We start from the raw sequence: 22,445 nt of genomic DNA on the forward strand, positions 1-22,445 counted from the left end.
GGTCCAAGAGGTCTCTATCTCGTTCACTTTTCCCCTCTGTTCTAGCCTCATTCCTCCCTCGCCTGCCCCTTGTCCAGGACGTTTGACCACACTAGTTCGTGCGCCCCCGTCGGGGATTAAATTCAAATTTCGATCATGTCGGAATCTTTACAGAAGCGAAGCATCCCGTTTGCCCATAACATTTAAACGCTGCTTCATTTTGCCTCTTTTCCTGCAAATTGCCTGACTCAAAGGGAAAACCTTCAGAACAATCAGCGAAACGCGACATAAATGGAAACGCTAACATGTAGGTCTTGACAGCTGAGCTAATCCCACCAACTGGGCACTTTGCAACATTTCTGGAGCTATGGATACAATCACACACTACAGTCATATAAACAGGAACCCATGTTAACCACTTGGTTCCGTGGTGTACTGGTTTTCACTTATGCTTTATCAGGAGCAGGTCGTGGGTTCGAGCCCCAGTGGTATCGTTGCTGTTTTTGGACAAGTTGTTACCAATTGAATTGCCATTTGAATAGAAAGACAACCAGCTTCCCCTATTTGTGCGTTCCCAAAACCAACGTGCTGCGTGGATATCGAACCCCACACAAACATTACTTAATAAGTGTTATGGACCAGGGTTCAGAGAACCCCAAAGTGTATCATGGAGTTCACGTGACCCCAACCTTTAATAGATTGTGGTATGGGGAGCACACTGCCCACTGTACAGGTGTGGTACAGCAGAAATGGAAAAGTATTTTTTAAAGCAAAACAATGTTTATTCTATGAACTCAAGTTAACCTTCTTAAAACATACAGTGAACATCTTAGCAACCATCGATTCAAATACAACCCCAAAAGACTACAACACTAAGTAATCCTTTAATCATTCCTTTTAACATCCATACGACTTTAAAACATCTTTTACCAGAAGCACATCAGGTTTACATTCACAACTGATAACATTTATAATTCTGAATTCACCAAATGATCAAGAGATAGTCTTTTGATAGCAGAGAGAACAGCAGTACACTTGCTTCGTCTGGCTTCAGCTCCAACACTGAAAACGAAACTAAAACACACCCTGCAGCCTGCTCAAAAACGAAAGCAAAAAGCTCCACCCATTCTCTGACATCACTGCAGTAGTAAACGCCCATTTTTTAAAGGTACTCTCACTATTGATATTTATATTCACACCCATTTATAAACACACATTTCTTAAAGGTTCTCTCACATGACAGAAGCATACATCATGATCATTAACTGTGAGTTTTAAATTAGACAAACATTATTAATTTCCGTAAACATGATTTGCCCAAAAGTCCACTACTCAGCTGCAGAATATTATTCCGATTGCCCCCTTTCGTATCCTAGCCCAAACCACCTTCAGCTGCTTCATAGATGAACTTCTTTCCATAATAAGGTCTGATGTGACGATGTGGAGATGCTGGCGTTGGACTGGGGTGGGCACAGTAAGAAGTCTAACAACACCAGGTTAAAGTCCAACAGTTTCATTTCAGATCACTAACTTTCGGAGCACTGCTCCCCACTCAGGTGAATGAAGAGGTAGGTTCCAGAAACATATAAACAGACAAAGTCAAAGATGCCAGACAATGCTTTGAATGTGAGCATTTGCTGGTAATTATGTCTTTACAGATCCAGAGATAGAGGTAACCACAGGTTAAAGAGGTGTGAATTGTCTCAAGCCAGGACAGTTGGTAGGATTTTGCAAGCCCAGGCCAGATGGTGGTGGATGAATGTAATGCGACATGAATGCCAGGTTGAGGCCGTACTCATGTGTGCGGAACTTGGCTATAAGTTTCTGCGCGGTGATTCTGCTTTGTCACACGTCCTGTTCCCCAAGGCAGCCTTCAGGACCCGCCAGGAGTAATTATCTCCGGCGAGTTTCACTTGTGGTTTTAGTCTTCGGGAAACAGGCGCTGTGACTGCTGAGGGACAGAGTGGAGCTCGGACAAGTTCCCAGAGGCGCGACCATGGGCTTCTGGATTTGCTGCTGGCAGGGCTGGCTGGAGGAGGGGGAGTGGCACACATCTGCTGGGGCCAGAGAGGGGGGGTTACCAGGGAATGGGCCGTGGGGTCAAGGGGACCCACACGGCAGTGGGGTATCCAGGCATGGACAGCCACTGCTGTGACGGGATATCGGTGACATGCCCAGACTGGTGTTCCGGGGTTTCTCAGGCTACAGTCTGGGGGCTTTCGGCGCTGTCTGTGCTTTTTCGCTGTAGTTGTGGTTCGGGGCAGGGAACACCAGAAGGGCCTGACTCATGACCAGGTGATCCTGCAAGACACAAGACATGATTGCAGTTTTGGGTGGCTGGTGGTGTGGGGGTGGTGAGGGAGTGGAGAGCCAGTGGTGTGGAGGCAGTGAGGGCGTGGCGAGGGGTGGTGTGAGGGTGCTGGGGGGTGCTTAGGGGTGGTGTGGGGGCGGTGAGGCCGTGGACTTGACTATTTCAATGGGCTCCTCGCCCACTGTACATACTGAATCCTCCATAAACCTGATGCCATCCAATTCTTCTTCACATGTCCCAATAAATCGTCTCGCATGCCCTTTGTGAAGCACATGGTTCCCAAGAGGCACTGCCTGGTTTTTGAAACCAAACGAGGAAATGCTGGAAACTCTCAGCAGGTCTGTCAGCATCTGCAGGGAGAGAAAAGAGCAAACGTTTCGAGTCGCGATGACACTTTGTCAAAGTCTCGTTTATAGGGGCTGGTTCAAATTCAATTTCTGATCATGCCGGAAATCACATTCCACTCGCCTTGAGGCGCAGAATCAGTAAAAAATTCAAACAAAATCAGAATATCGCTAATATTTCAGGTATCAATCTGAAAGCGATGACCAAGAATTTCTCCTTGCAATAATGGTATAATTCAGACAAAAGCATTTAGATGACACATGGAACCGCTGTGGAATGCCAAGGCGACGCACCTTGTGCTGAAACTTAGATTGGAACAGACAGGGGTTTGAGGGGCAGCAGAGACACAACAGGCCGAGGGGCCTCTTTCCCAAATGATTAACGCGGTGAGTGCACGTCAACATCACTCATTGAGGTTTAAAAGTATCTCCCGAACTGGGACTTGAACCGTGGACCCTCAGATTAAAAGTCTGACTTTCTCCCAGGTGAGTGATCCAGGCGCTAAATAGCGTCGCCTACAGCGACCATTACTGGCTGGTAGCGAATATTTAATCGTTTAAATGTTTTATTTCCTTCGTCAATTTAGGGCAGCACACGTGAATAGCATTGTGGCTTCACAGTGCCAGGGTCACAGGTTCGATTCCCCGCTGGGTCACTGTCTGTGTGGGGTCTGCACGTTCTTCCCGTGTCTGTGTGGGTTTCCTCCGGGTGCTCCGGTTTCCTCCCACAGTCCAAAGACGTGCATGTTACGTGGATTGGCCATGATAAATTGTCCTTAGCGACCAAAAAGGCGAGGAGGGGTAAAGGGGATAGGATGGAATTGAGGGTTTAAGTGGGTCGGTGCAGACTTGATGGGCCGAATGGCCTCCTTCTGCACTCTATGTTCTAATCCGACAATCATTCCCAGTTGGGTTTGAGACGGTCACTCCTGACTCTCAATTACTCAACATTCTGACGCACGTTTCACAGCCTCCAATACAGTCGCTGCTTACATTTTTTTCCAAAAGCGAAACCACCCCTTTGACCACAACCTCCGCGCAGGAACATTTAAACGCTCCTTAATGTTGCCTCTTTTTCAGGTAAATTACCTGACTCAAAGAAGAAACGTCGAGAACAGTCAGCTGAACGCGACTTTGTGGGAATCGCTAACATGTATACAACAAGTTTGTATACAACAAGTTTGTGTTGACAGCCGAGCAAATCGCACCAAATGGAGGTTTTGGAAAGTTTCTGGAGCGAAGGACTCAATCACAAAGTCCAGTTATATAAACAAGTCAGAGGTTCACCAGCAGGTTCCGTGGTGTAGTGGTTATCACGTCTGCTTTACATGCTGAATATCCTGGGTTCGACCTCCAGTGGAATCAATGCTGCTTTTGACCAAGTGGTTGCCAATTGAATTTCAATGTAAATAGAAATATAACCAGCTTCCCCTCTCCGCTCTCCGTGCGTCCCCAAAGCCAACGTGCTGAATGGAAATCTCTTTCCAAACAAACATTATTCATGAGCGTGTATCATGATCCTTGCGTGTGAGTTATTAAATATTCACTTCTTGAACCATTATTTGCCCAATAGTCCACTACTTGTTTCCGAACTAACATTTGTCGAAATTTCCCAACTATTGCTCTTTATCTTTGATTGGATTTGATTTGATTTATTATTGTCACATGTATTATTTTACAGTGAATATTACTGTTTCTTGCATGCTGTACAAATAATGCATACCGTACATAGGGAAGGAAGGAGAGACTGCAGAATATAATGTTACAGTCATAGCAACGTGTAGAGAAAAGATCAACTTAATACGAGGTAGGTCCATTCAAAAGTCTGATGACAGTAGGGAAGAAGCTGTTCTTGAGTCGGTTGGGACAGGACCTCAAACGTTGGTATCTTTTTCCTGATGGAAGGAGGTGGAAGGGAGTATGTCCGGGGTGCATGGGGTCCTTAATTGTGCTGGCTGCCTTTCTGAGGCAGCGGGAATTATAGACAGAGTCAATGGATGGGAGGCTGGTTTGCGTGATGGAGTGGGCTACATTCACAACCTTTTGTAGTTTCTTGCGGTCTTGGGCAGAGCAGGCTCCATGCAAAGCAGTGATGTAACCAGAAAGAATGCTTTCTGTGGTGCATCTGTAGAAGTTGGTGAGTATCGTAGCTGACATGTCAAATGTCCTTAGTCTTCTGAGAACGTAGAGCGGTTGTTGGGCTTTCTTAACTATAGTGTCGGCATGGGGGGACCAGGACAGGTTGTTGGTGATCTGGACACCAAAAAGCTTGAAGCACTCGACACTTTCTACTTCGTTCCCATTGATGTAGACAGGGGCATGTTCTCCACTACGCTTCCTGAAGTCGATGACTATCTATTTCGTTTCTTAACATTGAAGGAGAGATTATTGTCGTCGCACCAGTTCACCAGGTTCTCTATCTCATTCCTGTACTCTGTCTCCTCATTGTTTGAAATCCGACCCACTATGGTGGTGTCATCAGCAAATTTGAAAATCGAGTTGGAGGGGAATTTGGCCACACTGTCATCGGTATATAAGTGGTATAGGTGGGGGCTGAGGTCACAGCCTTGTGGGGCACCGGTGTTTAGGATGATTGTGGAGGAAGTGTTGTTGCCTATCCTTACGAATTGTGGCCTGTGGGTTAGAAAGTTCAGGATTCAGTCGCAGAGGGAGGAGCCAAGGCCATGGAGTTTGGTGATGAGTTTCGTAGCAATTATGGTGTTGACGGCTGAGCTGTAGTCGATAAATAGGAGTCGGACAGAGGTACCTTTGTTACCTAGGTGTTCCAGGGTGGAGTGCAGGGCCATGGAGATGGCGTCTGCTGTAGACCTGTTGCAGTGGTAGGCGAACTGTAGTGGATCAAGGCAATCTGGGAGGCTGGAGTTGATTCGTGCCATGACTAACCTTTCGAAGCACTTCATGATGATGGATATCAGTGCCACTGGTCGATAGTCATTAAGGCATGCTGCCATGCTGCAGGAAAGGGCAGATGGAAGTAGCCTCGTCTATTGAGGCTGGATGTAATTCGAATTCGGATCATGTCGGAATTCACATTCAACTCGCCTTAAAGCTCAAATTAAGCAAAAAAAATCAAACAAAAGTCAGCATGACACAGATACTTGAGTTATCTATCTTAAAGCGACGAGCAGGGATTTCTCCTTGCAATGATGTTATTATTCACACAAGAAGAGTTGAGATGAGACCTGGAACCGCTGTGGAATTTCAAGGCGACGGACCTTGTGCTGAGATTGGAACAGACAGGGGTTTGTGGGGCAGCAGAGACACAATGGGCCGATGGGCTTCCTTCGGTGTTAATTAACTCGATGAGTTCACGTCAGCATCAATCATTGAAATTACCGCCCGAGGAGGAATTTGAATTCTGGACCCTCAGATTAAAAGCCAGATGGTCTACCGACTGCGCTATCCGAGCCAGAGCAAAGCCCCCTATAACGACTATTACTGGCTGGCCGCGAACATTGCATCGTTCAAACTTTACATTTCCCTCGTCAGTTAGACAATCATTCCCAGTTGGGTTTGGGACAGTCACTTCCTGACTCTCAATTACTCAACATTCTGACTCACGTTTCACTGGCTCCAACGCATCAGCTTCAAAAATATTCTTTCCAAAAGTGAAATCTCCCCGTTGCCCACATTCTCAGCGCCGCAACATTGAAAAGCTCTTTCGTTTTGTCTCTTTTGCGGGGGAAATTGCAAAAACGTTCAGAACAATCAGATAAACGCGACTTTAATGAAAAGGCAAACATGTCTGCAACAGGTCAGGTGCTGACAACTGAGCAAATCCCACCAAATGGACAATTTGCAACAATCACAACATCCAGTAATATAAAGAGGTCAGTGTGTCGCCAGCTGGTTCCACGGTGTAGTGGTTAGCACGCATGCTTAAGACGCGGGAGGTCCTGGGTTCGGGCTCCTGTGGAATCATTGCTGCTTTTGGACAACTCGTTGCCAACTGAATTTCAATGTGAATCGAAATACAACCAGCTTCCCCCATCTGTGCGTTGCCAAAGCTGGCGTGTTGAGTCGCAATCTCTTTCCAACCCCTATTTAATTAGCGTGCATCATGACCATTACCTGTGAGCTCTTAAATAAGCAAATCAGCACTCTGTCCTTTAAAAATATTTTGTCCAAAAATTAGTTTACAGACTGAAATATTTCGAAATTTCCCAACTAATGCTCTGTATCTCGTGACCCTTCGCCGTCTCAAATTCCCCTTTGTCTCCTGTCCCTTCCCCAACTTTCAATCACCTTTTACATTTTGTTCTGCCAATCTGTTAAACGCGCGTTTCTCTCACTCACCGCCTTTTCTCAATACCCATTCGGCGCTGTGACCCTTGTTCGAATTTCACCTTGGCAAAACGTGCCACTCACCACACCAACAGCCATTCTGTATCCAATTCCTTTATCTTAGAACATTGACACAACATTTCCTAGACATCATTATGGTCATTCCACCACAAACTGCAATTTCAAACTACAAAAAGCAATACACTAGCGCTCCATAATTTCAGCTCTCATCCAATTCCCGTGAAACTGGGTGTGGTGTGGATTTCTGGAACTCTGCAGTCCATGTGGTGTAGGTGCACCCAGAAAGAGGTTAGGAAGGAAGCTCCATGATTTGTACCCAACAAGAGTGAGTGAATGGGGATATGGTTCCAAGTGAATATGGCGCGTGGTCCTTGGAGGGGAATCTGCAGGTGGTGGCACAGTTAGCAATTTGCGCTGACAATACTTGTTTTGTCAATGAACATAATACTGCAGTTACACTTCAATACAAAGTCGGTACGAACTAGCATTGCACAACATCGCATTGTCTGCCAGCATTCTCAATGAATTCAGAAAACAAAGAGAAATGTATTTACATGTAATATATGATGGAATTTATTGGAACATAACAATAAGGTTTAATTGAAGAGCAGGAAAGGACAGATCCAGAGAGCATCCTTTACTGGCTGAAATTCAATTTCTGATCATGTCGGAATTCAGATTCAACGCGCCTAAAAGCTCAAAATGAGCAAAAAAATGATAATAAATCAGCATAACGCAAATATTTCAGGTATCAACCTGAAAACGATGGGCAGAGATTTCTCCTTGTAATGATGGTATTATTCACACAAAAGAGAATGGATGAAATCGTGAACCCCCTGGAATGCAAAGGCGACAGTCCTTGGCTGGAAACTGGGATTCGAACAGACAGGGGTTTGAGGGGTAGCAGAGGCAAAATGGGCCGATGGGCTTCTTTCCCAGTGGATTCACTCGATGCGTTCACGTCAGCATCGATCATTGGGATCTAAAATGATCGTCCAAACAGGGACTTGAACCCTGGACCCTCAGATTAAAAGTCTGATGCTCTACCGACTGAGCTATCCTGGCAGTGAGTAATAGGTCCTGTAGTGACCGCATTCCCCCTTCGCTGTTGCTCCTCTCGCTCCGCTGTTGCTCCTCTTACCTCTGCTAGTGCTGTGCCTCTCCTCCAGAACAAACAGCTGCTTCCTTTGCCCTGCGCTACTCTCTGAATCGGGACAGCATATCAGCAGCTCCGCCTCTGGATTCAGGGCGAGTTCAGAGCTGTGCTGCTCTTCGACGCTTCACTCCGATACTCCGCCCACCGAGTCCCTTTCCTGGAGACTGGTTATTCCCTGTTGGGTTTGAGACAGTCACTTCCTGACTCTCAATGACTCAACATTCTGACTCAAGGTTCGCTGCGTCCAGCACGCTTGCTTCAAATCTGTTCTTTACTAAAGTGAAACCTCCCCTTTGCCTAACAACTTCCGCGCCGTACCGGCCTCCTCGAACAGGCGCCGGAATGTGGTGACTAGGGGCTTTTCACTGTAACTTCATTGAAGCCTACTTGTGACAATGAGCGATTTTCATTTCATTTTCATTTCATTAAACGCTCTTTCGTTTTGAGTCTTTTTTGAGAATTGCCTGACTCCAAGAGAAAAAATTGGGCACAATCAGCTGAACCTGACTTTGTGGGACACGCAAACATGTTACACAGCAAGTCAGGTGTTGACAGATGATCCATTCCCATCAAAGAGACGCTTTACAAAGGTTCCGGAGCGATGGAACAATCACAAACTCCAGTCATATAAGGACTGTAGCTACCGCCTTCTGGTTCCATGGTGTAGTGGTTATCACGTCTGCTTTACGCGCAGCAGGTCCTGGGTTCAAGCCCCAGTGGAACCGTTGCTACTTTTGGACAAATTGTGACCAATTGAATTTCCATGTGAACAGAAATACAACCACGAAAGAGGAAATGCTGGGAAATCTCAGCAAGTGTGGCAGTATCTGTCGGTAGAGAAAAGAGCTAACGTTTCGAGTCCGTTGACTCTTTGTCAAAGCTAACAGACAGAGAAAGTGGGAAATATTTATACTGTGGAGTGAGAAAGAAAGATGAGCCATAGCCACAGAAACCCAGGGAAACCGGGTGCTAATGGCCACAGAACCCCAGGGGACAGAGTGCAGAATGGCTTTGAATTCAGAAAACAAAGTGAAATGTATTTAAATATAAATGTGATGGAATATATTGGAACTTAACAATGAGGTTTAACTGAACAGCTGCAACGGACAGATCCAAAGAGCATCCTTTATTGGGACTGGGTGAAATTCAAATTCTGAACATGCCAGAATTCAGATTCAACGCGCCTAAAAGCTCAAGATCAGCAAAAAAATGATAATAAATCAGCATAACGCAAATATTTCAGATATCAACCTGCAAGCGATGGGCAGAGATTTATCTTTGTAATGATGGTATTATTCACACAAAAGAGAATAGATGAAACCTTGCACCCCCTGGAATGCAAAGGCGACGGTCCTTGGTTGGAAACTGGGATTGGAACAGACAGGGGATTGAGGGGTAGCAGAGGAACAATGGGCCGATGGGATTCTTTCCAAGTGGATTCACTCGATGGGTTCACGTCAGCATCGATGATTGTGATCTAAAAGGATCGCCCGAACAGGGACTTGAACTCTGGACCCTCAGATTAAAAGTCTAATGCTCTACCGACTGAGCTATCCAGGCTATAAGTGATGCCGCCAATAGTGACCGCATTCTCCCTTCGCTGTTGCTCCTCTCGCTCCGCTGTTGACCCTGTTTCCTCTTCTGATGCTGTGCCTCTCCTCCAGAACAAACAGCTGCTTCCTTTGCCCTGCGCCACTCTCTGAATCCGGACAGCATATCAGCAGCTCCGCCTCTGGATTCAGGGCGAGTTCAGAGCTGTGCTGCTCTTCGACGCTTCACTCCGATACTCCGTCCACCGAGTCTCTTACCTGGAGACTGGTTATTCCCAATTGTGTTTGAGACAGTCACTTCCTGACTCTCAATGACTCAACATTCTGACTCAAGGTTCGCTGCGTCCAGCACGCTTGCTTCAAATCTGTTCTTTACAAACTTCCCCTTTGCCGAACAACTGCCACGCCGTACCGGCCTCCTCGAACAGGCACCGGAATGTGGTGAGTGGGGGCTTTTCACAGTAACTTCATTGAAGCCTACTTGTGAAAATAAACGCTCTTTCATTTTGAGTCTTTTTCGAGAATTGCCTGATTCAAAGAGAAAAAATTGGGCACAATCAGCTGAACACGACTTTGTGGGACACGCAAACATGTTATACAGCACGTCAGGTGTTGACAGATGATCCATTACCATCAAATCGACGCTTTTCAAAGTTTCCGGAGCGATGGAACAATCACAAACTCCGGTCATGTAAGGAGTGTAGCAGCCGCCAGCTGGTTGGACATAAAGATGAATACATGAGAAATTTGATGAGGAGAAAGTTTACAGATTGGGTGATGCTCCAGGCACAATGTGTTCAACAACGTCAAAGCCAGCGTAAATTCCAAATTTAGTCAAGTCGTGAATGGAGCATTGAGTATTCTTTCCTGACTGATCGCGAACAAGCTGGATCGGGCGAACTTGCCTTTTGTAAATTCCACCCTTTAGGTTGCCAGCAAGCCGTAAGGATTTGCTTTCCCCTTGAACTTTCTGCACGTTTCCAACTGACAAACGTCTCACCAACACTTACGCTGGCTTTGGCATTGTTGAACACATTGTGCCTGGAGCATCGCCCAATCTGCAAACTTTCCCCTCATCAAATTTCTCATGTATTCATCTTTATGATCGAAATTTCACATAACTTATAGGCAGTGTTAATGTACGCCTACTTGTGACAGTAAAGATTATTATTATTCTTGCACGGGATGTGCTACGGCTCACATTTCCAGTACTTGTCCGCAAAAGCCTTTGGACGGCTTTCTTCACTGAAAGAGTAAACGCAGCTGACCCTGTGAATTCAAAATTCAGTCGAAATATTACCGTGCCGCAATAAAGTGCGTGCGGATTATTCAGTAAGAAGTCTCACAACACCATATTAAAGTCCAACAGGTTGATTTGCAATCGTGAGCTTTGGCAGCGCTGTGCCTTCATCAGGTAAAGTGGTCCTTCATCACTTCAACTGATGAAGGGACGGCGCTGCCAACGCTTGTGATTTCAAATAAACCTGTTGCTGTCACACTTCTTGTTGCTGTCACACTTCTTTCTGTATCCAGCGCCAGTATCTCAACATCATGCAAATTAATTGCAATTGCAGGACAGGCCCTCACATTAGTCCGAATGGACGGCTGCTGCTTCAGCACGAAATGATGATGAGCCAGCTGAATTTTAAATTGGGGTAAATGGTTCGGGGATTTACAAGCTAAGGACATTAACCGGGAGATCATGTGTCGCCTCTCAATAGATTAGCAAACAAGTATACTTCTCGCCTTCAGGTATTTTGATCGTTCCAGACGTGTTTCAGTGTAATTACCTGAGGAAGGAGCAGCGCTCCGGAAGCTAGTGACATCGGAACAAACCTGTTGGACTTTAACCTGGTGTTGTAAGACTTCTTACTGTGCTCGCCCCAGTCCAACGCCCGCATCTCCACATCAGTGTAATTAGCACCACATTATAAATGGGTAGTGCAGCTTTTTGAAAAAGACATTTCGAAGCATCAAATGTATTTGGCGTAGCCAGCAAACGACTGCATGTTAAGCAATCGGTTTGTTGAAGGTGGCAGCATTTGAGCCAAATTACTGGCAAGAGGGTTAGTAATTCCTGCACAGCGCTGCTGATCTATTCACTGCCGCAATTTCAAGGTAGGCTGATATGGCATCGTACCGTGGCTGTTTGCAACGCTGCCTGGAGCAGATTCGCCTGAAATATTGCAATGCAGGAGACGTAAAACACAGTTCACAGCGACGTGAATTGTCATCTGCAGGAGTTCGCTATTGATTAGGAGACGTTGGACACATTTGTGACACAGAAATGGAAAAGAAGGACAGTTTCTCAGCAAAAGTGGCAGATACTGTCCAAGAGGCGCCAAGCAGTTAAAGGAGACTCTGCGCCGCCGCAGCGGAGTCAAAATGCCGCTCCAGCTTGCCGGAAAAGTGGAGACTATTCCACGATGTGGTTATTTCGTTGGCCAGTACGGGGATCGAACCCGCGACCTTGACATTATTAGCATCACGCTCTAACCATCTGAGCTAACCGGCCATGTATGTACTGTTGGTTGGAGTGACCATGCCGTTTCCAAATTCACTCCAGTCCTGAATGGTGGGCTCGTCTGATATGTTGCGTGGTTATTTCCAACGTTGCCTGGAGCAGATTTGCCTGAAAATTGCAGGAATTGGCGGTAAGACATTGTTCAGAACGACGTGAATTGTCATCGCTGTAGACTAGGAGACTTTGGAAACATGTTACCGACACGTTTGTGGCGCAGAAATGTAAAAGAATGAAAAAGTGGCAGATATTGATGGAAAGGGAAAAGTATACACCGCAGGGCAAGAGTTATAGCTGGGGGAAGGGCAATTATGATGTCATAAGACGTGACTTGGGGGTGGGGGGGATAAGGTGGAGAAGTAGGCTGCAAGTGTTGGGCACACTGGATAAGTGGGGCTTGTTCAAGGATCAGCTACTGCGTGTTCTTGATCAGTATGTACCGGTCAGGCAGGGAGGAAGGCGTCGAGCGAGGGAACCGTGGTTTACCAAGGAAGTGGAATCTCTTGTTAAGTGGAAGAAGGAGGCCTATGTGAAGATGAGGTGTGAAGTTTCAGTTGGGGCGATGGATAGTTACAAGGTAGCGAGGAAGGATCTAAAGAGAGAGCTAAGACGAGCAAGGAGGGGACATGAGAAGTATTTGGCAGGAAGGATCAAGGAAAACCCAAAAGATTTCTATAGGTATGTCAGGAATAAGCGAATGACTAGAGAAAGAGTAGGACCAGTCAAGGACAGGGATGGGAAATTGTGTGTGGAGTCTGAAGAGATGGGCGAGATACTAAATGAATATTTTTCGTCAGTATTCACTCAGGAAAAAGATAATGTTCTGGAGGAGAATGCTGAGCCCCAGGCTAATAGAATAGATGGTATTGAGGTACGTAGGGAAGAGGTGTTGACAATTCTGGACAGGCTGAAAATAGATAAGTCCCCGGGACCTGATGGGATTTATCCAAGGATTCTCTGGGAGGCCAGGGAAGAGATTGCTGTACCTTTGGCTTTGATTTTTATGTCATCATTGGCTACAGGAATAGTGCCAGAGGACTGGAGGACAGCAAATGTGGTCCCTTTGTTCAAAAAGGGGAGCAGAGACAACCCCGGCAACTATAGACCGGTGAGCCTCACGTCTGTAGTGGATAAAGTCTTGGAGGGGATTATAAGAGACAAGATTTATAATCATCTAGATAGGAATAATATGATCAGGGATAGTCAGCATGGCTTTGTGAAGGGTAGGTCATGCCTCACAAACCTTATTGAGTTCTTTGAGAAGGTGACCGAACAGGTAGATGAGGGTAGAGCAGATGATGTGGTGTATATGGATTTCAGCAAAGTGTTTCATAAGGTTCCCCACGGTAGGCTATTGCAGAAAATACGGAGGCTGGGGATTGAGGGTGATTTAGAGATGTGGATCAGAAATTGGCTAGCTGAAAGAAGACAGAGGGTGGTGGTTGATGGGAAATGTTCAGAATGGAGTACAGTCACAAGTGGAGTACCACAAGGATCTGTTCTGGGGCCGTTGCTGTTTGTCATTTTTACCAATGACCTAGAGGAAGGTGCAGAAGGGTGGGTGAGTAAATTTGCAGACGACACTAAAGTCGGTGGTGTTGTCGATAGTGTGGAAGGATGTAGCAGGTTACAGAGGGATATAGATAAGCTGCAGAGCTGGGCTGAGAGGCGGCAAATGGAGTTTAATGTAGAGAAGTGTTAGGTGATTCACTTTGGAAGGAATAACAGGAATGCGGAATATTTGGCTAATGGTAAAGTTCTTGAAAGTGTGGATGAGCAGAGGGATCTAGGTGTCCATGTACATAGATCCCAGAAAGTTGCCACCCAGGTTGATAGGGTTGTGAAGAAGGCCTATGGAGTGTTGGCCTTTATTGGTAGAGGGATTGAGTTCCGTAGTCGGGAGGCCATGTTGCAGCTGTACAGAACTCTGGTACGGCCGCATTTGGAGTATTGCGTACAGTTCTGGTCACCGCATTATAGGAAGGACGTGGAGGCTTCAGAGCGGGTGCATAGGAGATTTACCAGGATGTTGCCTGGTATGGAGGGAAAATCTTATGAGGAAAGGCTGATGGACTTGAGGTTGTTTTCGTTGGAGAGAAGAAGGTTAAGAGGCGACTTAATAGAGGCATACAAAATGATCAGGGGGTTAGATAGGGTGGACAGTGAGAGCCTTCTCCCGCGGATGGATACGGCTGGCACGAGGGGACATAACTTTAAACTGAGGGGTAATAGATATAGGACAGAGGTCAGAGGTAGGTTCTTTACGCAAAGAGTAGTGAGGCCGTGGAATGACCTACCTGCTACAGAAGTGAACTCGCCAACATTGAGGGCATTTAAAAGTTTATTGGATAAACATATGGATGATAATGGCATAGTGTAGATTAGATGGCTTTTGTTTCAGTGCAACATCGTGGGCCGAAGGGCCTGTACTGCGCTGTATTGTTCTATGTTCTATGCTCTATGTTCTATTATCCAAGAGGAGTCAAGCAGATAAAAGGGAGCCTGCGCTGCCTCAGGTCAGTAATAATGCCGCGACAGTAGCACTGGGCAGGTTGCCTGCAAACATATGACGCAAGCAGATCACTTCGTGACGGAGATGTTTTGTTGACCCGTACGAGGATCGTCCCCGCGGCCTTGGCTTTATTGGGACCACGCTCCAACCATTGAGCTAACCGACCATGTACGGATGATCACCTCGTGTGACCATGTCAATTTCAAATTTAGTCCAGTCGTGAATGGAGAATTGAGTATTCTTTCCTGACTGATCGTGAACAAGCTGGATCGCGCAAATTTGCCTTTTGTTAATTCCACCGTTTAGGTTGCAGCAAGCCGTAAGGATTTGCTTTCCCCTTGAACTTTCTGCAGGTTTCCAACAGACAAACTTCTCACCAAGACTTATGCTGGCTTCGGCATTGTTGAACACATTGTGCCTGGAGCATTGCCCAATCTGCAAACTTTCTCCTCATCAAATTTCTCATGTGTTCATCTTTATGATCGAAATTTCACAGTAACTTATGAACAAAGAACAAAGAACAAAGAAATGTACAGCACAGGAACAGGCCCTTCGGCCCTCCAAGCCCGTGCCGACCATGCTGCCCGACTAAACTACAATCTTCTACACTTCCTGGGTCCGTATCCTTCTATTCCCATCCTATTCATGTATTTGTCAAGATGCCCCTTAAACGTCACTATCGTCCCTGCTTCCACCACCTCCTCCAGGCACCCACTACCCTCTGCGTAAAAAACTTGCCTCGTACAACTACTCTAAATCTTGCCCCTCTCACCTTAAACCGATGCCCCTTTGTAATTGACCCCTCTACCCTGGGTAAAAGCCTCTGACTATCCACTCTGTCTATGCCCCTCATAATTTTGTATACCTCTATCAGGTCTCCCCTCAACCTCCTTCGTTCCAGTGAGAACAAACCGAGTTTATTCAACCGCTCCTCATAGCTAATGCCCTCCATACCAGGCAACATTCTGGTAAATCTCTTCTGCACCCTCTCTAAAACCTCCACATCCTTCTGGTAGTGTGGCGACCAGAATTTAACACTATACTCCAAGTGTGGCCTAACTAACGTTCTATACAGCTGCAACATGACTTGCCAATTCTTATGCTCAATGCCCCGGCCAATGAAGGCAAGCATGCCATATGCCTTCTTGACTACCTTCTCCACCTGTGTTGCCCCTTTTAATGACCTGTGGACCTGTACTCCTAGATCTCTTTGACTTTCAACACTCTTGAGGGTTCTACCATTCACTGTATATTCCCTACCTGCATTAGACCTTCCAAAATGCATTACCTCACATTTGTCCGGATTAAACTCCATCTGCCATCTCTCCGCCCAAGTCTCCAAACAATCTAAATCCTGCTGTATCCTCCGACAGTCCTCATCGCTATCCGCAATTCTACCAACCTTTGTGTTGTCTGCAAACTTACTAATCAGACCAGTTACATTTTCCTCCAAATCATTTATATATACTGCAAAGAGCAAAGGTCCCAGCACTGATCCCTGTGGAACACCACAGGTCACAGCCCTCCAATGAGAAAAGCATCCTTCCATTGCTTCTCTCTGCCTTCTATGGCCTGGCCAGTTCTGTATTCACCTTGCCAGCTCACCCCTGATCCCGTGTGACTTCACCTTTTGTACTAGTCTACCATGAGGGACCTTGTCAAAGGCCTTACGGAAGTCCATATAGACAACATCCACTGCCCTACCTGCATCAATCATCTTAGTGACCTCCTCGAAAAACTCTATCAAGTTAGTGAGACACGACCTCCCCTTCACAAAACCGTGCTGCCTCTCACTAATACGTCCATTTGCTTCCAAATGGGAGTAGATCCTGTCTCGAAGAATTCTCTCCAGTAATTTCCCTACCACTGAAGTAAGGCTCACCGGCCTGTAGTTCCCGGGATTATCCTTGCTACCCTTCTTAAACAGAGGAACAACATTGGCTATTCTCCAGTCCTCCAGGACATCCCCTGAAGACAGCGAGGATCCAAAGATTTCTGTCAAGGCCTCAGCAATTTCCTCTCCAGCCTCCTTCAGTATTCTGGGGTAGATCCCATCAGGCCCTGGGGACTTATCTACCTAAATATTTTTTAAGACACCCAACACCTCGTCTTTTTGGATCACAATGTGACCCAGGCTATCTACATCCCCTTCTCCAGACTCAACATCTACCAATTCCTTCTCTTTGGTGAATACTGATGCAAAGTATTCATTTAGTACCTCGCCCATTTCCTCTGGCTCCACACATAGATTCCCTTGCCTATCCTTCAGTGGGCCAACCCTTTCCCTGGCTACCCTCTTGCTTTTTATGTACGTGTAAAAAGACTTGGGATTTTCCTTAACCCTATTTGCCAATGACTTTTCGTGACCCCTTCTAGCCCTCCTGACTCCTTGCTTAAGTTCCTTCCTACTTTCCTTATATTCCACGCAGGCTTCGTCTGTTCCCAGCCTTTTAGCCCTGACAAATGCCTCCTTTTACTTTTTGACGAGGCCTACAACATCTCTCGTCATCCAAGATTCCCGAAAATTGCCGTAGTTATCCTTCTTCCTCACAGGAACATGCCGGTCCTGTATTCCTTTCAACTGCCACTTGAAAGCCTCCCACATGTCAGATGTTGGTTTGCCCTCAAACATCCGCCCCCAATCTATGTTCTTCAGTTCCCGCCTAATATTGTTATAATTAACCTTCCCCCAATTTAGCACGTTCATCCTATGACCACTCTTATCCTTGTCCACCAGTAATATAAAACTTACTGAATTGTGGTCACTGTTAACGAAATGCTCCCCTACTGAAACATCTACCACCTGGCCGGGCTCATTCCCCAATACCAGGTCCAGTACCGCCCCTTCCCTAGTTGGACTGTCTTCATATTGTTTTAAGAAGCCCTCCTGGATGCTCCTTACAAACTCCGCCCCGTCATAGCCCCTGGTACTAAGTGAGTCCCAGTCAATATTGGGGAAGTTGAAGTCTCCCATCACCACAACCCTGTTGTTTTTACTCTTTTCCAAAATCTGTCTACCTATCTGCTCCTCTATCTCCCGCTGGCTGTTGGGAGGCCTGTAGTATACCCCCAACATTGTGACTGCACCCTTCTTATTCCTGATCTCTACCATATAGCCTCACTGCCCTCTGAGGTGTCCTCTCGCAGTACAGCTGTGATATTCTCCCGAACCAGTAGCGCAACTCTGCCTCCCCTTTTACATCCCCCTCTATCCCGCCTGAAACATCTAAATCCTGGAACGTTTAGCTGCCAATCCTGCCCTTCCCTCAACACCAGGTCTCTGTAATGGCAACAACATCATAGTTCCAAGTACTAATCCAAGCTCTAAATTAATCTGCTTTACCCGTAATACTTCTTGCATTAAAACATATGCACTTCAGGCCACCAGACCCGCTGTGTTCAGCAACTTCTCCCTGTCTGCTCTGCCTCAGAGCCACACTGTCCCTATTCCCTAGTTCTCCCTCAATGCTCTCACCTTCTGACCTATTGCTCCTGTGCCCACCCCCCTGCCATACTAGTTTAAACCCTCCCGTATGACACTAGCAAACCTCGAGGCCAGGATATTTATGCCTCTCCGGTTTAGATGCAACCCGTCCTTCTTATACAGGTCACACCTGCCCCGGAAGAGCTCCCAGTGGTCCAGATAATGGGAACCCTCCCTCCTACACCAGCTGTTTAGCCACGTGTTTATCTGCTCTATCTTCCTATTTCTAGCCTCACTGGCACGTGGTACAGGGAGTAATCCCGAGATTACAACCCTCGAGGTCCTGTCTTTTAACTTTCTACCTAGCTCCCTGAACTCCTGCTGCAGGACCTCATGCCCCCTCCTGCCTATGTCGTTAGTACCAATATGTACAACGACCTCTGCCTGTTTGCCCTCCCCCTTCAGGATGCCCTCTACCCGTTCGGAGACATCCTGGACCCTGGCACCAGGGAGGCAACATACCATCCTGGAGTCTCTTTCACGTCCACAGAAGCGCCTATCTGTGCCCATGACTATAGAATCCCCTATTACTATTACTCTTCTGCGCTTTGACCCTCCCTTCTGAACATCAGAGCCAGCCGTGGTGCCACTGCTCTGGCTGCTGCTGTTTTCCCCTGATAGGCTATCCCCCCCCGATAGTATCCAAAGGGGTATATCTGTTCGAGAGGGGGACAACCACAGGGGATTCCTGCACTGACTGCCTGCCCTTTCTGGTGGTCACCCATTTCTCTGCCTGCACCTTGGGTATGACCACATTTACATAACTGCGATCTATGACGCTTTCCACCACCTGCATGCTCCTAAGTGCATCCAATTGCTGCTCCAACCGAACCATGCGGTCTGTGAGGAGCTCCAGTTGGGTGCACTTTCTGCAGATGAAGCCATCCGGGACGCTGGAAGCCTCCCGGACCTGCCACATCTCACAGTCAGAGCACAGCACCCCTCTAACTGACATTGCGTCAATTAATTAAAATTAAAATTAAAAATTTTTTATTAAAACATTTTTTTTTTTTTTAAATTTCAAAGTTACTGTTAACTATCTGTTTCCTGGCACTATATTTCTATTAGAAATGCGCAAGCTAAATATAGTACTCTCCGATCTCTGGCTTAGATATACCTCTAAATTATAGTTAAGTAATTATGGTTAATTAGTTACCAATGCTCAATTTTTTTTTAAATTTAGTGTAGAATCCCAACCAGCCACTCAGGCCACAGCTTTTCTGTGATGTCACTTCAGTTTCCCCCCCGACACACACACACACAATTTGAAAAAGGTATAAAAGTAAAAATGAGTAAAAATCACTTACTTACCTTCTTAGTGTTAATAATAAAATATGGTACTTACCTCACACCAATGGGTTTTATTATTAGGTTAGAGGAGGAGGGTGGGTGGGAGACACTACACGTGTAGTGTCTCGGGTTTCCTCTCCACCAGAATTTATTGGTTGGGTGGGGGGGGGGGGGGGTTCCCAGAAGTCCGCGGGTCGAACTTCCGGTTCCCGCCTTATATATATAAAAAAATAAAACAGAAACGAAGAACAGACGCGGGACCAGGAAAGGGTTTTTAAAGTCACTACTCACCTCCCAGAAGGCCCCTGCGCACCGCTCCCACCGAAATTCAAAGGGCTGCTCCTGCAAAGGTAAGGGTTTTTAAAGTGACTACTCACCTCCCAGAAGGCCCCTGCGCACCGCTCCCGCCGAAATTCAAAGGAAATTTGAAATATAGGCAGTGTTAATGTACGCCTACGTGTGACAGTAAAGATTATTATTATTCTAGCACGGGATGTGCTACGGCTCACATTTCCAGTACTTGTCCGCAAAAGCCTTTGGGCGGCTTTCTTCATTGAAAGAGTAAAAGCAGCTGACCCTGTGAATTCAAAATTCAGTCGAAATGTAACCGTGCCGCAATAAAGTGCATGCGGATCATTCAGTAAGAAGTCTCACACCACGATATTAAAGTCCAACAGGTTGACTTGAAATCGTAAACTTTGGCAGCGCTGTGCCTTCATCAGGTAAAGTGGTCCTTCATCACTCAAACTGATGAAGGGACGGCGCTGCCAAAGCTTGTGATTTCAAATAAACCTGTTGCTGTAACACTTCTTGTTGCTGTCACACATCTTTCTGTATCCAGCGCCAGCATCTCAACATCATGCAAATTATTTGCAATTGCAGGACAGGCGCTCACATTAGTCCGAATGGAGGGCTGCTGCTTCAGCACGAAATGATGATGAGCCAGCTGAATTTTAAATTTGGGTAAATGGTTCGGGGGTTTACAAGTTAAGGACATTAACCGGGAGATCATGCGTCGCCTCTCAATAGATTAGCAAACAAGTATACTTCTCGCCGTAAGGTATTTTGATCGTTCCAGACGTGTTTCACCAGGCGAAATTACCTGAGGAAGGAGCAGCGCTCCGGAATCTAGTGACATCGGAACAAACCTGTTGGACTTTAACCTGGTGTTGTAAGACTTCTTACTGTGCTCACCCCAGTGAGCACATCTCCACATCAGTGTAATTAGCACCACATTATAAGTGGGTAGTGCAGCTTTTTGAAAAAGACATTTCGAATCATTATTTCGAAGTATTTGGCGTAGCCAGGAAACGACTGCATGTTAAGCAATCGGTTTGTTGAAGGTGGCAGCATTTGAGCCAAATTACTGGCAAGAGGGTTAGTAATTCCTGCACAGCGCTGCTGATCTATTCAATGCCGCAATTTCAAGGTAGGCTGATGTGATACGGTACCGTGGCTGTTTGCAAGGCTGCCTGGAGCAGATTCGCCTGAAATATTGCAATGAATGAGTCTTAAAACACAGTTCACAGCGACGTGAATTGTCATCTGCAGGAGTTCGCTATTGATTAGGAGACGTTGGACACATTTATGACACAGAAATGTAAAAGAACGATATCTAAAGGGGATTTATCTACCTTGATGCGCTTTAAGACTTCCAGCACCTCCTCCTCTGTAATGTGCACACTTCTCAAGACATCACTATTTATTTCCCTTAGTTTCCTAACATCCATGCTTTTCTCCACCGTGAATACCAATGAGAAATATTCATTCAGGATCTCACCCAACTCTTGAGGCTCTGCACATAGATGCCCTTGTTGATCCTTAAGAGGCGCTACTCTGTCCCTAGTTACTCTTTTTCCCTTTATGTATCTGTAGAAGCTCTTTGGATTCTCCTTTGCATTACATGCCAAAGCAAGTTCATGTCCCCTTTTTGCCCTCCTGATTTCCCACTTAACTCTATTTCGACAATCTCTATACTCTTCAAGGGATCCACTTGATCCCAGTTGTTTATGTACGTCATATGCCTCCTTCTTTTTTTTGACCAGAGTCTCAATATCTCGAGTCATCCAGGGTTCCCTACTTCTACCAGCCTTGCCCTTCACTCTAGTGGGAATGTGCTTACCCTGAACACTGGTTAACACATTTTTAAAAACCTCCCATTTACTAGCCGTCACTTTGCCTGCCAAAAGTCTCTCCCAATTTACCTCTGAAAGTTCCTGTCTGATACCATCAAAATTGGCCTTGCCCCAATTAAGAATTTTAACTCTTGGGTCAGAGCTATCATTCTCCATAGCTATCTTAAAACTAATGGAGTTATGGTCACTTGTCCCAAAGTGATCCCTCACTAACACTTATGTCACTTGCCCTTCCTTATTTCCAAGACGAGGTCAAGTTTTGCACCCTCTCTAGTCGGTCCATCCACATACTGAATGAGAAATTCCTCCTGAATACACTCAACAAATTTCCCTCCATCCAAGCCTCTAATGCTATGGCTGTCCCAGTCAATGTTGGGAGAGTTTAAGTCCCCTACTATTACCACCCTATTTTTCTTGCAGCTATCTGTAATCTCTTTACATATTTGCTCCTCAATTTCCCGCTGACTATTTGGGAGCCTGTAGTACAGTCCTATCAAGGTGATCTCTCCCTTCTTATTTTTAAGTTCCACCCATATAGACTCAGTTGGCGAACCCTCGGATATATCCCCTCTAAGTACTGCCGTGATGTTCTCCCTAATCAAAAACGCGACTCCCCCTCCTCTCTTACCTCCTGCTCTATCCTTTCTATAGCATCTATACCCCGGAACATTGAGCTGCCAGTCCTGCCCCTCCCTTAGCCATGTTTCAGTCATAGCTATAATATCACAGTCCCATGTGCCCATCCATGCCCTGAGTTCATCCGCTTTCCCCGTCAGGCCCCTTGCATTGAAAGAAATGCAGTTTAATGTAGACTTTCCCAGCTCTCTGCCCTGCTTT

At 46.2% G+C, this 22,445-nt stretch overlaps 1 long non-coding RNA gene and 5 other non-coding genes across 6 annotated transcripts in view; 2 read left to right on the forward strand and 4 right to left on the reverse strand.

Annotated features, from left to right (window-relative positions):
* Positions 1–22,445, reverse strand: part of LOC140411587 (uncharacterized) — a 718,944-nt gene that overhangs the window by 427,454 nt on the left and 269,045 nt on the right. The window lies entirely within an intron of this gene.
* trnav-uac (transfer RNA valine (anticodon UAC)) lies at positions 3,927–3,999 on the forward strand. The gene has a single exon. It is a non-coding gene; the product is annotated as a tRNA-Val (tRNA).
* trnak-uuu (transfer RNA lysine (anticodon UUU)) lies at positions 7,953–8,025 on the reverse strand. Its single transcript has one exon. It is a non-coding gene; the product is annotated as a tRNA-Lys (tRNA).
* On the forward strand, positions 8,769–8,841 carry trnav-uac (transfer RNA valine (anticodon UAC)). Its single transcript has one exon. It is a non-coding gene; the product is annotated as a tRNA-Val (tRNA).
* Positions 9,604–9,676, reverse strand: trnak-uuu (transfer RNA lysine (anticodon UUU)). Its single transcript has one exon. It is a non-coding gene; the product is annotated as a tRNA-Lys (tRNA).
* On the reverse strand, positions 12,108–12,181 carry trnai-aau (transfer RNA isoleucine (anticodon AAU)). Its single transcript has one exon. It is a non-coding gene; the product is annotated as a tRNA-Ile (tRNA).

Source organism: Scyliorhinus torazame, chromosome 4, assembly GCF_047496885.1.
Source record: "Scyliorhinus torazame isolate Kashiwa2021f chromosome 4, sScyTor2.1, whole genome shotgun sequence".
In the NCBI taxonomy this organism is placed as follows: domain Eukaryota; kingdom Metazoa; phylum Chordata; class Chondrichthyes; order Carcharhiniformes; family Scyliorhinidae; genus Scyliorhinus; species Scyliorhinus torazame.